Raw genomic sequence first — 21,569 nt, forward strand, 5'->3', positions numbered from 1 at the left:
AGATGGAGGGGTGGCTGGCGAGCCCGTCTAAGCACCCCACGGTGACCCGAGCAGAGGCGAGGCAGATGGGGGAGGCCGCACAGGAAGGACCCACTTGGTGTGGGGCGTATGGGACTCCCCAGAGGCAAACCCAACAGCTGTCTGAGGAACGGGGAGCTGCTGCCCAGCCTGGTTCCGGAGGAGCTGAGCGTCTTGGAAGCTCATCCAATGCTCAGCCGATGAGCTGAAGGCCCCAGGTCCCCAACTGCTACCCCCAACGTCCCAGCGTGAGTTGCTGCTCGGGAACTGCAACCTTCTCATCAGCTAATAAGCAGCTCGAAGAACCTCAACCAGGAACCACACAATTTGAGACCCATTCTATGGTCTCCTGAATTTTACTCAAAAAATACAACCAAACTGGGAAACACACCACACACCACCCACACCCACACCCACACCCACACCCACGAAAAGTTATCCTCAGTGAACCAGGAAACAGAGGGCCAGGAGACGGAAGTGAGGCTCGAGGGTTAAAATCGAGGACGTGATGTACTGTCATCAATTATGCACAACACCAGGAGTTACTCCGTCAGAGGTCAGACTGCAGGGCTACCAGGTTTCTGGTAGTTAATGGCTAATTTCCCAGCAACGAGGCTGAAAAAGCATCCTAAAGATTTATGGCAATAATTATGTGATTTTCGAAAAAAAGAGCTAGGAAAAAGCACAATTTCCAATCACATAAATAATTAATGCAACATCCGGGAGATACCGAACACCTTCCAAGACTGGGAAGTGGTTCCCTCAGCCTGGAATGACTGTGTCAGAGTGGAGATGAGGTTGCCCAAATGAGTGGGGTTACCAGTTAGGTGGGCCATGTGGACACAGTCGAAAACGCTTGCTTCACCACCGATGGGTGTTCTGAAAGAGCAGAGTCCCTAACCCTGGCCAGCTCGAGACCAGAGTAACAGACAGAGGGCACAGGACCTACGGGTCCAAGCTTTCCTGCCCCACGAGACAGGTGCTCTCCATGAGGCTGACCGGGGGACTCGGGCCAGCAATTGTCATTTGCTCAGGCCCATGTTCGAGGGTCCAAACTGCCATCTGGCCTCACCTCGACTCTGGTGTAAAAACAGAACTCCACGTTAGCTGCCTCATCCGAAGGCTGAGAGAATTAATTAGTTAATATCCGTGAAGACCGCGGAGATGGGAAATGACAGCATTATAGGCAAGACGGCTTTCACACCCTCCTCCCCCAATCCCCGGGTGAGGCGTAATCATTCTTTTTGCTTTCCTTTGAATTTTAATTTGTATAATTAGATGGCTTCCTGAAAAATTGATAAGCAGAATCTCAATCATGCAATCAAAGGGAAGATCAGCTTACACAAACGCCTGTGCTCTACTATTAAAAAGAGAAGGCTGACTCCCACGTCTGGCTTTTTTTGGGGGGGCGGGAAACGCCTCTGTGTCTGCCCTTCCGAGGGGTCCTCTCTGCAGACCCCCAGCCGTGGCACCCACCCGTGTTTTCAGCCGACCCTGCTGGCAGCAAATTCAGACTCCCAAGGCCACCAGTCTCTGGGGCTGGCTGGACTTTATGGCAGTGGCCCTCAATCCCCTCCCCCAATTATTTCTTCTGAAACAAGAATGTATGAAATGTGACATTTTCCTCCCCAGCTCTCCCAAGGAGCAAGCAAGCTATTTAAGAGGACTTAATTAACAAACCATCTTTCCAGTGACAGCCACAGGCCCTCCTTAGAGCTGAGCTGTGCACACTGGCCCCCAGCTGGTGTCTACACCGAGGATACCAGCACTTCACCATCCACACCATGGTTCTGGGCTCTCTTGTATCACAGCTCTCGTGGCGATGCCCGCTGCAAAAACCAACCTCTGCCTTTGTTTTATACCAGTCTCCAGTCATAAATCATGATCCTTTTTGCCACTGATTTGTCACCATTATCACCTATTGGCACTATAAATGTTTAACAACAACAAAAACATAGAAAAAGGAGGGGGAATGTGCTTCACTCTCCCACTTCTACTGAACTTTTCTTCAAACCATGGTAGTGGTGGACTTGTAGGTGGGGACAGAGTTCTAGAACCCACTTGCAGAATGACCCTGGATGAGTTGTTTCGGAGACTCAGGCTTCCCATCTGTGGAATGGGATGATGTTACTTACATCCCAAAGTGGTAGTGAGGTCAGATGAGAATCTGCATGACGTTTGGTGGGAAACAGCACGTCTTTAAGAACTGCTCCTGCCCCTCCTTTGGTTCTGCGGAGACACCCCCTTTGCACACTAACCCCGGCAGTGAACAATCACTCCCATCTGGCTCAGTTCAAGGTCGACAGGAACACTGTCTTCTCCCCAACACTAAAGATACAGGCATCACAGGCCAAACCCCAACCAAGGACCAGAATGGTTTACGTAGAATTTTATTTGAAGTGAGGGTTGTGATCTGGGGGTGAAACATTTGCTGTTAGGAAATCCTTTTAAGATGCCTGGATCAGAAATTAGAGATTCTTGGATATTACTAAAAGTGACAAGTAAGGAAGATTTGTTCCATGCAGGTGTCAAAGAGAAACATGAGACTTGGGAAAAGGGAAGACCTGTATGTTTTACAACCACTTGCTTGGGTATCAAACTCAAAAATATCCGGAATCAAGGGCAAGAGAAATGGGGTTCCCCTCATCCAACATGGTTTAAATCTGAACAGATCGATTTTACTAAACAACCATCGACAGCCGCCGCCGCCATGAGGTTAGAGAGCACGAAACCCCAGTCCTCACAAACGCACATTGTTAGTCTCCAATAAGTTTTATAGATCCTCTGTTTCTTTATGCCGGTTCCTGGTCTTCATAAAGGCAGCTAAAGGGATTCACAGAGCAAGGGCATGCCTTCAGCAGCGTCTTTCCAGATGAAAATTCCTCCAAAACCAGTTAAACACGGTGATTGCTTTCAACTCTGCTAAGGAGACCTACTTAGACATGATGTTAATACGGACAGACCAAGTTTCACAATCTGCTAACAAATTAATATTATCACAGTTAAACAAGTACGGCCAAAGTTCTCTGAGTGAGCCCATGGCGTCCTCAGACTATATTTCATTATTAAACAAGGGGGGGGGGGGTAGATTTTAAAGTTTGAGAGGTTGGGGTGATCTGAGGCAGGTAGGAAAGATTCCCTGCGGCGCAGACAGCAGCGCCGGTGTGCAAGGTCTACCACCCTTCCAGCCTGGGACAGACTCCTGGAGAGCCCGCTTCCCCACGGCCCACGAGGACCTCTAGGTGTCAACAGGCTCACTTTAGAGCCTGGGTGTGACCCAGCCAGGACACAAGGACGCAGCAGCAGCACAGCCCACAGCACAGGGGGGGGAGGCTGCAGGTGGGCTACCACCCAGCGCACGTGCAGAGCCAGCGCCTTTCAGCAGTGCCCCGAGGGTGCTAGCTCACCACGGACATCTGCCTCTCTGACTCCTCTCCACCGAGACCCAGACGGAGTCTCAGGCGTTCAGGCCACCCTGCGAGAACCCATCGCACAAGCTGCAAAGCCAAACATGTCCAACAGTCTCCTTTCTTACGAAGACAGCTGGGTAGAATCTTCTGCAAAGATAAGGGTTTTGTTTTTTAAACAAGAATCAATTAAAAACCAGATATAAGCTGGGCACAATGGCGCGTGCCTATAAATCCAGCTACCTGGAGGCTGTAGCGCCCTAAGATAGCGCCTATGAACGGCAACTTCACTCCAACCTGAGCAACGTGGGCGAGACTCCGTCTCAAATTAAAACAAAAAAAGTCCCAGCTATAACAAAATTAATGTTCAAAAGGAGTCAGGGATTAGTAGGGGGGAAGACACTGGTCCAGACTTTGTTTAAATGGCAATTGTTGTAACATGATTATAGCAAAATCACTAAAACTGCACTTTAAGGAAGGAAATCACGGTGGGAAACAGCCTTACTGGAGCTGATTTCCACAGTGGCCGGTGTGGGCTCAGTGTTGGCGTACCCTGAAATCCTTCAGTGTTGAGTCCTGAATGCTCAAACCCTCCTCCCCAGAGTGAAGGTATCTGGAGGTGGGGCCTCGGAAGCTCCGTCCTCACGGATGGGGTGGGTACCCTGATAAGCAGACGACCCGTCTTCACGTGAGGACACAGCCAGGAGGTCCGCAAGCCAGAAAACGCAGGCCCTCACCAGAGACTTTATTCTGAACTCCCCAGGCTGCAGAACTGTGACAAATAAATGTCTGTTGTCTAAGCCACCTAGTCTATGGTAATTTTTGTCACAGCAGCCTGAACTAAGACAATGGCCAAGTGACTGCTGCTTATTTGTAATTTATTCAGTGGTTTCTGTAACTTTAGTTTCTGTTTATTTTGGGGAAGAGGAGGTCAAACACGTGGTTTAGACATCAAGTACCCGTAGGTGTATAGCAAATTGTCCCCCACCCCCACCCTCCCCCGGTAACCAGCAGAACTTCCAAACATACACACTGAAGCTCCACTCGGCTTCCACCACCTACACAAGGCCGGGGGGGGGGGGGGATCTTTCCCAGGAAACACCCAGCAGCCCAGCCCTAGGGTGACGAGGCCATGCCTTCCTCACATGTCCTCAACGTGTTCCGTGGGTTGAACCCTCTGATTCTCTGGGGCGGATTCAACACAGGCATCCCAGATAGAAACAGGCAGGCAATCTGACTGTGGTTACGCAGGGTTCCAACCCTTTCCCAATGCCCTAAGGCCAGGTAAGCTTCAGAATTCCTAAGTGTTTGAATTTTAAACAGATAATACATTGCTTATACCACCTATAAGTACTTGGCATACCCCCAAAGCTACCATTAAAATTTCCGTACCACAACAAATAATTATACCAACCCAATCAGATTAATATAGAATTAAAAAAAAAAAAAGCGCCTCTCAGCCACCATCAGAGTTTTTAGAATTTGGATATGCGGCTAAGGAAATGTGGGCCTGAGATTGTATTCTTGCCATCTAACTCCCACCAAAAAACTCTTAGAGGCTTTGAAATAAACCAAAAAATGAAAAGCGAAGCCCCTGTAAGCCACATCACAGAAACTTCAACAGCAAGTCTCTGAGCACATGGAATTACAGGCCAGTGAGGTTAAAGGCGATCACAGGTGAGGAGAGGTGAGCAAGTTTAAAAATCACGCTTTTCCCTACCCAGCTAATCTGAGTAAATCCTCCTGCTTAGTTTTAGGGTTGTTAGCACATTTCCTGGTGTTAAAGGCAAGACTCAAGAATTCCAAATATTTTCACTTGCTAAAAGCTATAATCAAGAACTGAAGACTTGAGCAGAAAGAATTCATGATTTTCCTAATTGGTTGTTTTGTGTCATAACGGAAATTAAGTGTGGGTCTTCAAATGCTAAATACAATGAAACATTCCTGTTTAGAATTTTCACACATCTTTAAAGCACTTGTCTGTCTTCCAAATATGCCTTAAAGATACAGTATATTAGTTTTAATGATGAAGTGTTCTTTAATAATATAGGCAAAACAAAAAGGACAAAAGCAAATAAGCAAATTTTTACTAAAATTGAGGTGTAAATTGACCCTTTTATTCCTGTGTGTTTAGACTAAGGGATCACACACATTAAGTTTTCCATTTCCAGTTTTTTAACTCTTTTCCTACTCAGGCATAAAAATTTTGATCTGTAGCTGATGAGTTTGGTTGAACAAAGCAAAACGATTAGCAACCTCTAATTCTATGAGGACAGAAGTTCCACCCTGACCAGACAACCCATCTTTCGTCACATCCCCAGAGCACGAAATTATTCCACTATGTTCACACCTGAGTAAAAGTGCACACAATACGGAGGAAGTGCCTGGAGCACTGGAAAGTTCTGATGAAACGCCTGCAGAGGGGCACTGGGCCATGGTAAGCAAGGCTGTTCACGTGGCTACTCCTGGACCCCAAAGGTCACCGAGGGTCACAGCTGCAGCCAGCAACACAACTGTGCACACGCAACGCTTCTGCCGTGGTCCAGCACACAGGTAACTGATGGCCACAAAGGGTTGGGACCTGAGCAGTGACAAAGGCAAGAGCCGCCAGGCCTTCCGTCCTAGAGAGAGCTGTCTGGAGGTTACCACACTATAAACTTGTGCAAAACTAATTAATAAACTTATTAGACTATTTATTACATTAATTATATTATACAACATACATAATGTTATATCACACAGTATATACTCAAATTATTAATTAGACTTATAGTCTAGTGTATTAGGCTACCATATGGAATGGGGGAAGATTTAATCTTTTTGGGGCAACTTTTAATCATTTACCTTTTACTAACATTCGAATTGCACTGGTACTTAAATATCTGAAAAAGGCAATTGCAGCAATTAGTAGGTTGTCAGTCAAATTGCAATTATGAGATCTTAAATTTTTAAAAATATTAAGCTGTCTGCCCCTGGATTTTTTTTGCCTGTGCGGAATGCCCACCCTCCGTTGGGGGGCACAATTGCCTTTCTGAGATCCCAACCGGCTCACCGTGTGGTCTGGAATGCACACACAAGGGCTTGCTCTCTGCGGGCTCCGCTTGCTCTCAAAACCAATGGCAAGCACCCACGTGAGGCCGACCTTCCCCTGCTCCAGCCCTTCCTGGGAACCAGCCCGGCCCAGGGAAGGCCTGTCCCCCAGCGATGAGGACTTCTGGCCAGCAGAGGGCACTGCACGCCCTGCACGGCCTTCCAGAAGCTGCAGAGCAGCAGCAGCTGCCTGGCCGTGACCCATCTTCCTCATTTCAGTCCCAACTTGGGCTCTCCCAGCACCAGGAGAAAACGGTCCGAGATCCCCAGAAGGGAGGTCCGAGCCAGTGGCTGTTTCCCCTCCACTTCAGGAGGCAAAGGAGACAGAGGCCTCCCCCTTCCAGCACAGACGCTTAGTTTTCAGGCGCATGATCGGCCACCGAAGGAGAGGAGTGCGGTGCCAGGCAGGCCCTCCCCGCCCACTCTGGAGCCGCTGGCTGGGGCCCCACCGTCAGGCCCGAGTGCAGTTCAGGCCAAGGAGAGGCGGGTCAAGGAGCGGCAGGGCTCCCTGCCCAGGGCCTCCGGGTCCCCAATGCCCATCCATGGGCCACCCTGAAGGGTGATTTTCCATTTTGCCTGTTGACATACCAACAAGTCAGTGATGAAAAACGGAAACAACTTGGCAGAGGAGGAACTTATAAAGGGGCTGGGCCGCCAGGGTTTCCATTAACAAATTACAGCTTCCGGGGCACCACACGCACCTGGTAGAGGCCACTGCTCAATCCTCCTCACACCAGCACTGGCCTGTTGTGACACAAGGATGACTTCAGCATATACCAGGTCCCCCTGCCACCCCGGACAGACACTAATTTGGAAAGGGGGATTTTCCAACCTTATTCGGGAATTGATTCTGGCCAGAAAGTGCCTTAATGTGCCACTGGCGTCAACCCACCTGCCTGCCTGCAGAGGAGTGGTACTCCACCCCACACACCTACACACACCCACCCCCCACACACCTGGGTCCCTTCCTCATCACCACGTTCCAGCCAGCTCCATGGACGCAGCACCAGCTCCCTCCACAGCAGCAGAGCCCCTGGATGACGCGAGCTGGAGGAGGGGAGGAGGGGCTGGCCTAGCCTACCGATGCTGGAGTACAGGGGACGCACGTGCCCCGCGCAATCTCGCCCTTCACAGGACAACCACCCTTTCTTACCATCATTTCAAAGCCATAGTTGCCGTAGCAACGGGATGCCACAGCTTCCGTATGCTTGGCCTGACTTGGCAGACGATGCCTTTGGGAAAACCCCACACACGTGGACAACCCAGCATGTCCCCACCTGAGCTCTGATTCTGCCTCCTCCAGGCAGCCTCCAGGGTGAGCCTCCCTCTGCCCTTCTGTTTGTGGCTCTAACATGACACCATCTCCCTCCAAACCACATCCAGTGGGACTTGCTCTGACCTCCTGGATGAGGTTTCTCTGTGCAGCCCAAGTCAGCGGGACAACGCAGCAAGGCACGTGGGCTGCCTGGTGGCCGAGGCTGCCTGGTGGCTGCCTGATAGGTCTGGCCCAAGCCTGTGAGAGGGGACAGTTTGAGCTGGCTGAGGTTCTTTGTCTGTTTTCAGAAAGCAAGTGTCTGGAGAGATTATCTCAAAAACAAACAGCACGAACACCTCACTCCAAAGGGGCCCACCTGCTTCAAGAAGTAGGGACCCAGCCTCTCAACTGCAGTGCCAGCCGGGCCGCAGAGCGGCCAGCCAAGGTGCAAACTCAATCAAGCATCTTGAGCCTGACGTGACCAGTGACCAGCGTGCCCACTGCCCCGTCCCGCAGCCCAGCTCCCTACTTTCCACACCTGCGGGGCCAACACTTCAGGGCGCCAGCTGTGAGCACCTGGTGGGGCGGAAGTGCTTCACGCGCCTGCAGGAAGCCCACGCTTATCTTCAGACGAGGTGTCACTGTGCGTAGCTCGGCACATGGGAGAGCAGACTCAGACCTCAGGGGCAGAGTGGTGAGTCTGTCGTATGAGGACAGATACTCTGTGTCTGGGTCCTTATAAATATCCAAACTCCATGACAGCGTTTCTCTCCTACCTACCGAGGCCACTCAGCGGCAGGGGTGAGGCACCGTTAGGCCCACCCAGCGCCCGGCTCACGTGAGAGCCTCAGCAGGTGTCAGCCATCCCTGAGTCTGGAAAGTCTTTTGATTGAAAGGCGGCTCTTCCCAGACCTTATCTTTTTAACTTGAGTCATAAAAAGAAAAATCTTAATCTTATATGTAGCTATTTAACCACATGAAATAAAACAGCTTGCAGCTATTCATTTTGCTTAACACGGTTTTCATGCGAAGGGCGGGAGTGTAACAGAATCCCAGGGGGGGAGGAAGGCTTTGTTTGTATGCGTGACTGCAACCCTGCAACCGAGGGAGGGAGGGAGGGCGGCCAGCACGGAGTCTGATGGGAGAGGAGGACTGTGCAACTCTCCTGTGTCGCAAGAATTCACCTTTGCTGATCAAATGCAAGGGGAAAAAAGCGGAGAAGGGGGCCCTCAAAATAGCTCCTTTTGTTTTTCTGTTGTAGGGCATTCCTTGAGTTCAACGGCCTTCTTGAATTATTCCACCTGTTTTATAGAGAGTTCCAGTCTTTGGTGGGTAAACAATCCCATTTTAATGTTCATTATATCCCAGAGTACTCTGCAAAATACGAGTTGGTGGAGAGAGGTTGCTGGGGAGAGGAGCAGGCAAGGTTTCCACCAAGAATCTTCTAGTTACTGACAGGGAAAGAGGCTCCGAGGACCTGGGACACCTGGTTACGAAGTTTATGTCCACGGAAGCAGACACCATGTGAAAATGGAAGGAAAGGACCCTCTAGGGAAAGGCAGGCCCCTGGGCGCTCCCTGTCTGAGCCAGCCCAGCCGGACACCTGTGGCCTCGTGGATACCACACAGGTATACACTGATTATGGGCAGAACTGCTCCCGCCCATCATGTTGAAGCTCTAAGCCCCAGACCCTCAGAGATACCTTATTGGGAGACAGGGTCTTTATAGAGGCAATGTAGGTAAACTGAGGTCAAGGGGGGGGGTGCTAACCTGATACAAATGGAGGGAAGATGATGTGAGGACACTAAGAGGGCCAGCTACATGCCAGAAGAGAGGCCTGGAACAGACCCTTCCCTCGCAGCCCTTGGGGGGAACCAACGCTGCCGACCTGATCATTTCTAGCCTCTAGAACTACGTGATGATGGACTTCTGTTGTTTGAGTCACCTGCCTGTGGTGCCTCCTCTCGGCAGCCCAAGCAGAGCAGCGCTCGCCTGCTGCTGGGGTCTTGCTCTACTGAGACTGGGAGGCGCAGGACCACCTCGGCAGGAAGGCTGGTTGTGGTGACGGGAAAGCACACAGACAGGTCTGTCCCGAACCCGGGCCCCGCTACGTGGGGAGACGGAGGCCTGTCCCTTCCAAACTCAATGCCCTGGACTGAGGCCTGCCCACGGGCCTGGCAGGGGGAGGGGCTGCAGACTGCCCCACAGACTCAGACCCGTGTTTTCCAGGAGAGGCACAAAGAGAAAACATTGTAACCTCACTTCCTTTAAACTGTGTTCTGCACCCCATAGCTGGGATTTCACTGTTTTGACCGCCTTGCTTTTGAGTCCTCTGTGTTGACAACCAGAAGATTCCTCCACCGAAAGGCAGTCCCCACCCACACGGCCCTGGAACCCCCTTGGGGTCGGACAGCAAACAGATGGCGGGGCTGTGCCTTGGCTTTGTGTATTGTGGGACGGGCTCCGTACTCACGGACACGACACAGTTCTGCTTTGCGGTGGCCCCGACACACTCCTGTTGGATCCTAGACCCAGGCCAGACACGGTGACTCTGAGCAGCTCCATTCGCATGGCTTTGGGACAGCCCTTAACGTCTCCACACTTCCCAAGCTCTTGGGAAATTTTGAAAGGAAACAATTCTGACTGTAAAAGCATTCTCCCGGGTCCATTCTCAAGTTTTTCCTTCAGCATGAAGGTACAAAAATACAGAACACAGCAGGCAGCTGCTGACCCCAAGCATACTTATTTCTTCAAAAGCCAGAACTTCCAAAACAAATCAAGCATTGATACAAGAGGCCATGGCAGCCATCACTAAACCCCAGAGCTGGCGGGCAGGAGGCGGCATCCTGCCAGGTCTCTGGGGCAGGACTGAAAGCCAGTCTCTAGGGGGCTGGGGGTGCCGCCCTCGCAGGAAGGAGCCAGCACACGGTGCGGAATGCAGGAGCACAAGGAGCCCCTGGGAATGATCTCCCCTCCCTCCCCATGCTGAGTTGCACCCCGTCCTCTTCAAAACAGACAGCAAGGGGACACTGCGATGAGTCTGCCCGCATACCTGTCCTGGCGTCACCCAACACAGCAGTGCAAGGAAGGACCTGTGTCCCCTCCAGGGCCCTCTTAGAGGTTTGCCCAGCAGGGGTCACAGGGTGGGTGGCTCCCAAGGCTGCAAGCTTGTTCCCTTCCAGGGTCTTTGGGAAATCAACAGGTTCCACCTCAACAGAGAGACAGGAGCAAAGGGCTGTGAGGGTTTTGGTTTTTGAAAGGTCTGAGGTTAGATCTTTCAAAGGGCTCCAGGGACAGCACCCCAGGTGAGGGCCAGGAGAACATCTCTGACATTCTCCTGGGGAAGGGAGGTGAGGTCTCAGGCTACCACCTGCCCCCTGTCCCAGGACCCTTCTTACCCTAGTCCAGGGCTGGGCTCAGCCCAAGGGCCAGAGATGTAGGGGGGTGTGCAGATTTGAGGAGAGAGGAAGGGAAGGTGCAACTTCACTGGAGAAGTAGGGACACGACACACTCCAGGGCGCAGGGTACATGCCAACAACTGCCCTCTGTGCTCAGCACCATGAGAACCCAGGGCCCAACAGAAGACCTGAATCTGCACGGGGCCCTTGCTGAAGTTGCAGGGACAGGGCCGCAGGGACCATTCAGCTCCTGCAGGAGTTCCTGGGACTCCGAAGCCTGGTAATTCATAGCTACCCACTGGTGACACAGGCGTGCCTGTGGAAGGCATGCCCATGGGACAGTGGAGAGGGGGCACGAGTTGCTGGGGACCATGGGAGCCACTAGCTTTCCCAAGAGGCCTACCAAGAGCTTTCTAAGGTGGCCATGGCCTTCCCCCTGCCTGGGGCAGATTCTGTCCTCACCGTGGAAGCCAGAAAAAGATGCACTACCATGGCCCCGTGACCCCACCTCCTGGTACTCGTGTCCCTGTATAATTCTGCTTCTAACAGATAGAAGAGGCAGGTGATGGGATGTCACTTCTGAAGTGGCTTCCACCGTGGGCACGCTCTCTCACTCTGACAAAAGTCAGCTGCCTTGAGAAGAGGCCCACGTGGTGAGGAACTGAGGCTGCCAGTCAACAGCCAGAGGGAAACTGAGGCCCACAGTCCAACAGCCTATGAGGAAATGAATCCTACCCCAGTCCAGACTTCAGATGAGTCTGTGACCCCGGTTGACATCCCAACACAATACCATGAGGACACTAGCCGGAGGCACCCAGCTCAGCTGTGCAGATTCCTGACCCGTGGAAACTGTAACATGATAAAGTTTTGCTGTCTGAAGCCTCTAGGTTTTAAGGTAACCTGTCACCTGGCAATAGATAATACAATCCTTTACATAACCTGTCAAGTTTACTACAGTCACTGATACAGTACAGTTCAACAGAAAAGATGAAAACGCTAATCTGTTTGTAATGCAGGGCACTGAGTTTATATTGCCTGCAGGACAGAGAACACTAACAAAAACCCACCAAGACACTATAAATCCTCGGCTGCCCACGCTGACATGGGGTCTGTGATATATCCACTTCTGTAAACTCTTGGGGTAAACGCTATTCTCCTCACATCAGCAATGCCCACAGGCCCACAGAATGGAAAGTCTGCTGTTATTTTCACTTACCCCAGATGCTTAAAATAAACTCCAGGGCTGCACTCAACATGCACAGTTAACTAAGGCACCCTGGGGTCTCCACTCTGGCTCACACACACCCATAAATCTGGGGACCATTAAAAAGATCTGTCAGGCATGGGGGGGGCCCCACACTAAGAATGCAGCCTTCCAGGCCCCTCGGAATGTAATTCACGGGTAAACAGACGCTCTTGCTTCCTTATTCTTAGAGGTGGTTCTTCAACTGCAGCTACTAGGAAGTCTGAGCTCTCCGAATCGGGGGAAAGAGGATGCAGGTAAATGTCACAGGGGGTCTGCACACGGTGTGAGATGCACACACGCATGCGCGCGACCATTCGCGGGACGGGAAGCGATGTGCGGTCTGAGATGAGCAACCCGAGGAGGACAGACACGAGCGCAGCCAGGGGAGCGTGCACAATGTCACAGTGTGCCTAAACGCTTGGGTGGCCCCGGACAGTTTCTAAGAACCACGGCATTTCTGGAGTCACCAAATCCAAATTTCAGAGACAGAGAACCTGAGACCCAGCATAGCCAGTTCACTCCTGGTCCCATGGCCCTAGGACGCCCCACAAGTACTGCCCATTCCGCCAACAGCTCTGCCAAAGGCCCATAGAGAGTCGGACTGAGCCACACCAGCCGGGTCTCGAGACACAACAGCTGTGTCTCATTGAGCCATATCCCGCAGTCCCCAAACCACTTCAGGGCAGAGTTCTCCAGACCCAAGAGAGAGAACACCTACACATGCAAAAAGACAGACAGGCAAAATAAAGAAAACTGGTTTGTAAAGTTAGTATAAAAAAAAAATTTAAATATCCAAGTAGACACACCCCCAACTGTTAGCAGAGGGTCGTCTGAGGAGTGGGACTAGGGGAAGAGGGAGCCCCAGGGGGCCAGGATGTTTTTACCTGTACGCTTTGCTTTAAAAGCAGCGCTAACTAAGCTATCCCACATGCAGGCAGCCTGCAAACACATCCCGCCGGGGCGGATGCCAACAGAGAAGGCTCATACCACAGAGACGAGCTCGCCCCCCACAAATGCCTAGCTCAGTTATCACCCCTGTTCTGGAGGAGACTTCAGGGGAGTCCCCAAATCTCAGGTGCTGGCAGGAAAGAGGTACATCCCACTCTCTGCCCCAGACACTTTCAGAAGAGAGTGCTGTTGGCACTAGAGCCCAGAAGGCCCAAACCCTGTTGGATAACATCATAACCCAGTGGCCCAAGAAGTTAGGGACAAAAGCTCCAAACTCATTCCCCTCCAGTAATCTGCTAGTCGCACAACTGTTCTCTGTGTATAAGGTTCACGGAAAAGTTAAGATGCAAACACCATCTCCCCGCTTCTAGATGGCTATGGCACCTGGTCAGACGGTAGCCCGTCCTTGTGGACGAGGCGTGTTAGCTGTGGAAACTCTCGTGGGCTTAGGACCTCTGACTCAATCTCTTCCAATCCCATCACAGCAGCCACCTGCCCAGGTCACACAGGAGCCACAGAGTATACCTACTGGGGACCCACCCCCAGTCTATGTCCTGGCCCCAACATTTAGCGAGCCATGCTCGGAGCACGTATCCACCTGCAGAGCTCTGCAAGGGTCTCTCTCAAAGGATCTGTTGGGCCTGTGGCTGTGTCCGTGTGAGTCTCCGTTACACCTTTCTATGGAAGTGTCCTTCTGTCCACGGAGCATAAGGTAGCTTCCCGCTGTGGCCCCACGTGGCCTTGTGCAATCTGGGCCAGGCACCACTCCCCCGCCAGGGCCAGGGGCAGGAGCGAGGCCACAGGACCCCAAGGCAGAGCCGTCTCAGTCTCAGAGAGGCATTCCGGAAGGGTTAAATGGATTTTCAGAAACAGAACTTATGAAAATGGCTTCGACACAATTTGATGAGGTCAGCGAGCAGAGAGGCCTAATGACACTTGTAAGAAAAAACATCTGTCGGTGTCAAAAGGTCGGCAGGAAGTGAGTGGGGTTTACGTGGCTCCGATTGGCCAGGCCGACACTCCTCGAAAGAGAGACACACATGGCTTAACTTAGCCCTAGCGGAGCAACAAAAAACCCCTTTCAATTGTCCTTGGGCCGGCCCCTGCCCTCCTCTAAACAAGAGGCCGAACTCTGGGCTATGAAATCTGTCGAGGACCCTGGCTGGCAACAAGCTCTTTGTTCATTCACTGATCCGCCACCGAGGCTGGAACATGCCGCGAGTGCGCAGTCCTCGGGGACGGTGTTTTTTGCTGCGTGTTTTTAATCCCTTCTCCGGGCCGCGGCATCTCAAGCTTTACTTTTTCGCTGGAACACGACTTGGGTCACTGGAACAGCAAATGTTTCAATAAATCCATCATCACAAAAACCAAAACAAGAGGTTTCTTTGGAAAAACAGGAAGTCCTGGTACATAGCAGGGCTTAAAATAGGGCCTGTTTCATTTGTTGACAAAACTCCAGCAGCCGCCAAAGCCTCTCGGCGTTTTGTCTGAGATCCAACTTACCTTTTAACGCTCCTGTAAACCATCTCGTTGCCTCGGGCGACAGCCTGGCCTGGTCTTTGTTACGCTCTGACGCAGGACACAGGTCACAGGTCCAGACCCTGGCCGACCCGCTTCCTGCGCACAGGCCCAGAGGAGGGTCTCTCGGGAGGCCAGGCCCAGGGCTGCCGCTTTCTCTCCATAAACGGGGCCGTTTCAGCCTGCTCGTCCGAATCACGCACAACTTGGAGGCCTTTTGGACGCAGTGCTCTGCTTGTACTTTATGGACCGTCACAGAGTCTCACAGAAGCCCCGACTGTGGATCTCGTGGGCCGTCACCGGAACTTAACCACTGTGCGGTGGGCAACGCAGGGCCCAGGTTCATCCGGGGAGCCAGGCACAGACAGTTTCCACTCTTCCCACGGGTAGCTGCTTCTCAGGATGCAGGCGCAAGAAAACGTACAAAGAATGTTAACGCTCTTCAACCGACAGATGTGCACTGGCGGCGTTGGCTGTCTGCTGCGCACGGCCCCTTGTGCTGGCCCTGCCTGCTCGAACTGCACTTGCTCGCACCAATCCTGCCTTTTCCTCACTAACCACTATGCATCCAGAGGACGGTGTTAACACTGCACGGCGTGTTAACACGGCACGGCGTGAGTGTGGATCAGAACTATGTCCTTGAGGAAACGGGAAGCCACACAATGCAGACAGATCAGGGAATCAAGTCAGCCAAATTCTTAACACAGAGACTGCCGGAGTTCCCAAGGCCGGGCAGTCTGCTGGGACCGTCCCCAAAAAGGGGAAGGGGTGCAAAAGAAAATACCAACGATGCCAGCTATTTCAGGATCCTGGTGGGTTGTATTGGCACACAGAGGAAAAACTCAGCTGTGTGAAGGTACATGAAGGCAAGACCCGTGCAATTTCATTTAAAAGTCACTTTCAGGAACGCAGACAATTGTACTGAGAGACGGCATGGGGGCGTGGGGACAACAGGGTACACCGTTTCCAGGAGTAAAACAATTTAGATGAAATTTACCTTGGACCCAAGACCTGCCACTGGCTCCGCATCCTGATCCACACCTGACCTGGACCCACGGGAAGGCCACAGGCAGCGCTGCCACAAGGTTCCAGCTGACTGTCCCTGCTAAGATTTTACATCGTTCCCCAGGCACCAAAGCTGAAGCAGTGGAGCTCTCTAGCGCGTGGCCCTCCTACCCGATTTCCTGCCCTACCAGTTCAGAGGGGCTTCCGGGAGTCAGAGAAGTTGCCAGTCTGTCTGGGTTGAGTGGGGGGCAGCAAGGGGTGTGTTTCGTAGCTCGCGTTGGGTCTGGCTTTGCGGATCTTTTGGGGGAAGGCACTTAGGCGGAAACAGGGTTCAGGATAGAGCAGGCTCACTCACCCGCAGGGCCTCACAGGTTAACCCTCAGTCCGACACACCCCTGGGCCCTGCCACCCCGTGTCTGGACTCATCCTTAGTGGGAGCCTGAAGCCATGATATGGTGGGTGGATTCGAACCATTTACCCAAGTTATTCTTTTGAAGAGCGAACACTGTGGATAATCTGAACATATGTGACCACACAGCCGATCCGCACAAGCATTCCCCACAGCCACTTATTTTAAGGCATCATGTGCTATTTTTGTGGCGGCAGAAACACTGCCAAGGGAATCCACAGAGGAAAACAAAGGAGCTGTAGCCGCTCGGGCTACTTTCGCTTCGCACGTTTACGAAACAAACATTCACACCACACTATTTGCTACCTTGTCTCAGAGACAAATGCCACAGTGTAAGTCACTTGACATTATTTGAGTTCAAGTACTTTTTTCTGAAAAAGTCATAAGTGGCTACTGAACAGAAGAAATGCAATTTTTCTTAATGACTACTGGCTGCGAGAGTCCAACACCCCGTGTGTGTGTGCACGCGTGTGTGTCGTGAGTGTGTATGTGTGTGTCATGTGTGGTGTCACAGCTTCCCTGCAACACTGGTTCTGAGCAAGTGACCAACTTGAAATTCTGTCGTGGAAGAAAGCGGTGATGCTTAGGCCCCAGCAGGGAAGGTTCTGGAGCTTCGATCTCTGACCGCAATTATGTGCAGGGCAGTCATGCGGAAGAGGGATTGAGTGTATTCTGTGTGGGCAGAACCATGACGGAAAGGAGGGAAGAAGCCAAGAGGAAAGATTTCAGATGGATAAAGAAGTTTCTCACGGTCAAGGGAAGGCCGACCCCTGGATGAGAACCAAACTGATGTGCCCCCCAGGGGTGCCCGTGCCCCAGCGTAGACGACGTGGAGTCTCGTCCAGGGCTGTGACCCGCAGGGTGCTAAGGGGAAAAGGGGAGGAAAGAGCAACATGCTGTATGCCACCTGGAGATGGTTTTCCCTGTTCTAGAATCTTCCGGTGGGCCATGGGGTGCACCCAAAGGCAGCCTGCCCCTGCTCGATCCCAGTTCCCAGTGGCCTGTAGTAACGAACACTCAGGATTCCCGCAGAGGCAAACGGCCCGGTATGACCATTTTATTTTCACTCCAAATATCCTTCCTGGGACCATCCCAACAAGCTGAGCAGACTATTTTCAACTAAGGCCCTGGCATTGTCTAGGAATGTTTTCAGGGCTAAGCAAATTGGTAAAACAAACATCTTATTTTTGTCTGCTAGGACAGCCAAGCGCCGTAAAATACTTCCTGAAAGGACTTCCAGTGGAACTGCCCCCTCTGGTGGAACCATTGGCACCAGACACTCTGTTCCGGGGAAAAGCTCTTATTCTGGGCACCAGGGTGTGTGGTGCCCACATGTTCCTCGAGGGTGGTTCCTCTAGCAGCCACCCTGCCCGCACCCCCGCAGCCTGGGGAGAAGCCCAGAGCAGGCCTGTGGCGGGAAGGGCACAAGCCTTACAAAGCAGCGCCCGGGGTTCCCTCACCCCTCCGCTGCCCTGCTCTGCTCCAAGGCACAGCCACAGTTTGCAACTAAGTCCCACACCCCAGTCCCGGGGTGGCCTGGCATTCAGCCACCCCAAGACCAGGGAGCAGGAGAAGACAGTGGGGTCTACAGAAGCGAGGCAGTGTGGCCCCCACACCCCTAAGCCGGAGGCAGCTGTGCACAGCAGGCCAGCCTGCACACCCGGTTCCCAAGCGCACCACGGTGAGGTGCCACCTCCTTCCAGTTGCCACAGCGACGGAACCTTTGCTGGGAGCGGCAGCCGTAGCAATGAGACCATTCCTGAGTTCACAGTGTCCTGGGCACTGTTCTCAGCATTTTGCACACATTCACTCATTCCTCCCGACAGTCTTAGCAAATAGGTATGTTATTACCCTCATCTAAAATGACAAAACCGAGGCCCCGAGTACAAAACAACTTGCTCCAGGAGACCCTGCTGGCGGTGGAGGCGGGACTGGCGGCCAGGCCGTCCAGCTGTGCTCCACACCCACGGCCCGTGATACCACCTCGGCACAGGTGCACTTGGCTTCGTAGGGGTGGAGGGGCGAAAGCCTACAGCTGTGCCCACAGAGGAAAGCAGGGAGAGCAGGGGACAGCTGAGGCCTGCAGTCTACACCCCTCAGTCTGCACAACTAGACATGAGAGCCCCCTGAACCGACGGGGGTGCAGGGCGCTCAAAACACGCACTAGGGGTTAGATTTTCTCTCAGGTGTGGTAATGTGACTGTTGCTTTATATTTAACTAATGGAATCCTTACAATTTAAGACTAGAAACAGAAATATTTGCCAATGTAATGAAATGGTGGCTTGGGTGTGCTTTAGAACGGCGGGTGGGGCATGTGGGAGAGGGGACACGTGAGACAGGGCCGGCCAGCAGTTCAGGGCTGAGGCTGGCAGACAGGGACATCTGCTTTAGTAAGCTGTTTGTTTAAAAGCGCCACATCTGTGACATGGGGATGGCGCCACTGCTCTGAGGGGGCCGGGAGCTGCGCACGGCAGACCCCCATTCTCGGTTCCCAGCAGTAGGGAATGCCGTGCACCCCACAGTTTCTGTGGCTCTAAGGGAGGCTGGCTGAACAGTGTGCTCAGATGACCTTTCTGGGCTTCCAGAAAACAGGCCAGGCCTCCGCAGGAAGGGGGCTCGGCCGAAGGAAGGACACCTTCCCCCGAGCCACGCCGAGCCGCGGGCAGAGCGTCAGGCGGGAGCGTCAGGCGGCAGCCTCCGTCTGGACCTCGGCCACCGCCACGCACAGCGCTGAACAGCCGTCACTGGTCGACCCAAGAAAGAACAATGGCAAATTATCACATCACCCTCTGGAAAGCTAATTACGTGTTACTCCGAGCACATCTTCATTTCTGATGGGGAACCAGCATGGGTGAGCTGCTCCACTGCATAAAAACATCCTACTCAAGAAACACGGGTAATTTATCTATCCGCCAGCCACACACATGTGTTTTTCACATGCATCGCAAGACCCATCGCCCCCGAAGGGGAGCGAACATTTGCTCACGGCCCGGGCTCTGGCCACGTGAGGCGCCAACAAAGGACGGCGAGGACGCCCCACGGTGACGACCAAACGCCAGTTTGCTCGACAGCCCTTAAACGAGACCCTTTCTTGCTGCGGCAAAACCATTAAGTTCCTCTCAACATACACAAAACTGAAGTAAAATTCTCATCCTTTGGCTCCCCTCCAGTAGTAAAAATTAATTGCCACATAAAATTGCTGATTCCTACCAAATGAAGCTATACGATTTATCAACTCACGGATGGCGCAAACTCAATAGTGGTTTAACTACATCAGCTGAGTTATTGCCGAGTTTCCTATCGGTGACAGCTTTACGGGGAATGTAAGTTTTGCGAATTCATTCACGTAGGACAAACTTCCAAAGTAAACAAAGGCATTAAGCAGACACAGCTCCCCCGTGGCTGTCACAGAGACTCTCAAAGCCAGAGGGGGTCTGGACTAGGGGCCCGGGCTCTCCTGACAAAGTTTCTCTGGGACCGCAACCAGGCACTTGGCACCCCCTGCAGCCCCACACTGCTCAGAGGTGTCACCCTCTGATGCCTTGACACCTCAGCACCCCAACTTCGAGGTCATGATAATTTAATTATGTAACTCCACCCCCATGTAGGAACACAGTTATTTAAAATGCATTTTAAAAAATCACTGCCAATAGCTTTTGTATTTCCTAGCAGGGCAATGCATGTATAAATAACTCATGCGGTGCAGTAGACAATTAGATGGAGAGTAACTCAGAGAAGGCCGCAGGATGGGGACAGGAGGGGCAGAGGACACCTCTGTTTTAGCTGGAGTTGTTCGCCTGGGAGTCTGGACATCCCTGTCATTTTATGGGCTATTTCTGTTTTCCCTGTCACTCTTCCCACACCTGTTAGACAACAATGGATCGGTCTTTTTCTAATCTGAACTGGGCCAGGCAAAAACAGGTAAATCACCTTCCGGTTTCCACCATCGCGGGAACAGGCAAGCACTTTTAAGCTCACCCAACCCAGGCCTTGGAGAAACAACACTGAGCGGGCAGGTGCCAGGGCCGGGGGACATCCCGGGGAGACCATTCTCAGCAAGGACAATGCAAAGGTCACCTGCCCATTGCCAAAGGATGATACCTCTAACTCTCAAGGGAGATGTGCCCTAACGTTAGGAATTTCAGGCACATGAAAAACCCACGAGCGCCACAATCCGCGCCTAAGTTTGCTGTATGCTCTATTTACAGTCAGAGCGGATGCTTTGATCTGTTTTAGAACCCTGCTCTTAAGGGGAACTTCAAACAGAAGTCGGAGAAGGCTGGTGTCCCAGAAGTCAGCAAGGTTATCAGGCAGCATGTTGGTTTAGGCAGCATGTTGGTTTTTCTCCATTCCAGGCCCCTCCAATTTGTCCCTTTGTCAGGCTCGACCCTCCCGAGACATGGGGGTTCAGCCCAAGCTCTGTGGCTAAAGTCACAGGAAGAAAGACAAAGAATGAAACCTTTCTGGTTTTGTTACTTAGCTCAAAGCTGGTTTTGTTCTTTTCTTCTTTCTTGGCCAAGTTTTGCATATTTAGGATTTTAGTTTCACAAGTTTCTCTACCTCAATGCATTTACTATTTAATGAGCAGAGAATATTCACTAATGATTATCTGAAACACACCCACAGGCAACCACAACCGTTTCTCATGGTACATGAAGTGCCTGGGACAGTAACTCTCAGTTGGTGATGAAATATTTGCCGCTAGAAAATACTTCACCAGAACCACCGTGTACGAAGACTGTGGGTCAGGAGGCTGTTCCACGGGATGTGCTTAGATTCGGGCTCTCTTCCCAGGGAGGCAAAGCCATCATCAGAATCTGAATGCAAGTCCTGCCACTGAGGGTCTCTGCTCCAACCTCCCCCCACCCCAGCAAGGGCCTGCTCACTTTGTGATAATTCACTGTGCTGCACACACAATTTCTGCACTTTTTGAGATATGTGATATCTTTTTTTAAAGAGCTGAAACCAAAGTAAGGAAGAGTCAACATTTTAATTCAGCTCATACTTAACTGTCAAGTAGCTTCAGCCAAATACAAGGAAGGAAGAGCAAAGCCCCCCGGGGCTGGAGATTTAGGGATGGGGGGCTGGAGAGGGGATGAGGAAGGATCCAGCTAAGGGATGCCAGGATCAGGGACATACCAAGTCCACACCCTGTGCCAGAGCCCCAGCTCTCACTTCTGTAGGTCTCTGAGCTGTGAACTGAGTGGGGGCCCAGAGAAAGTGGGGAGCAAAGCTGGAGGAGGGACCCACCGCAGGAGTGTACTGCCAGCTCTG

The sequence above is a fragment of the Eulemur rufifrons genome, chromosome 28 (genome assembly GCF_041146395.1).
Source record: "Eulemur rufifrons isolate Redbay chromosome 28, OSU_ERuf_1, whole genome shotgun sequence".
Classification (NCBI taxonomy): Eukaryota; Metazoa; Chordata; class Mammalia; order Primates; family Lemuridae; genus Eulemur; species Eulemur rufifrons.